The 999-nt window shown below is 38.9% G+C and overlaps 1 protein-coding gene across 1 annotated transcript in view; it reads right to left on the reverse strand.

The window, feature by feature from the left end:
• Positions 1-999, reverse strand: part of MYLIP (myosin regulatory light chain interacting protein) — a 130,965-nt gene that overhangs the window by 12,493 nt on the left and 117,473 nt on the right. The window lies entirely within an intron of this gene.

Below are 999 nucleotides of genomic sequence, written 5' to 3' on the forward strand. Positions count from 1 at the left end.
ATCCCCTCACTTTTAGTCTGTATGTGTCCCTAGGTCTGAAGTGGGTCTCTTGTAGACAGCATCTATATGGGTCTTGTTTTTGTATCCATTCAGCAATCCTGTGTCTTTTGGTTGGAGCATTTAATCCATTCACGTTTAAGGTAATTATCGATATGTATGTTCCTATGACCATTTCTTAATTGTTTTGGGTTTGATTTTTAGGTCCTTTTCTTGTCTTGTGTTTTCCACTTAGAGAAGTTCCTTTAGCATTTGTTGTAGAGCTGGTTTGGTGGTGCTGAATTCTCTTAGCTTTTGCTTGTCTGCAAAGCTTTTGATTTCTCCATCGAACCTGAATGAGATCCTTGCCGGGTAAAGTAATCTTGGTTGTAGGTTCTTCCTTTTCTTCCCTCTAAGTATATCATGCCACTCCCTTCTTGTAGAGTTTCTGCTGAGAAATCAGCTCTTAACCTTATGGGACTTCCCTTGTATGTTATTTGTCGTTTTTCCCTTGCTGCTTTCAATAATTTTTCTTTGTCTTTAATTTTTGCCAATTTGATTACTATGTGTCTCGGGATGTTTCTCCTTGGGTTTATCCTGCATGGGACTCACTGTGCTTCCTGGTCTTCGGTGGCTATTTCCTTTCCCACGTTGGGGAATTTTTCAATTATAATGTCTTCAAATATTTTCTCGGGTCCTTTCTCTCTCTCTTCTCCTTCTGGGACCCCTATAATGTGAATGTTGTTGCATTCAATGTTGTCCCAGAGATCTCTTAGGCTGTCTTCATTCTTTTCATTCTTTTTTCTTTATTCTGTTTTGCAGCAGTGAATTCCACCATTCTGTCTTCCAGGTCACTTATCCGTTCTTCTGCCTCAGTTATTCTGCTATTGATTCCTTCCAGTGTAGTATTCATTTCAGTTATTGTATTGTTCATCTCTGTTCGTTTGTTCTTTAATTCTTCTAGGTCTTTGTTAAACATTTCTTGCATCTTCTCGATCTTTGCCTCCATTCTTTTTCCGAGCC

The sequence above is a fragment of the Physeter macrocephalus genome, chromosome 18 (genome assembly GCF_002837175.3).
Source record: "Physeter macrocephalus isolate SW-GA chromosome 18, ASM283717v5, whole genome shotgun sequence".
NCBI lineage: Eukaryota > Metazoa > Chordata > Mammalia > Artiodactyla > Physeteridae > Physeter > Physeter macrocephalus.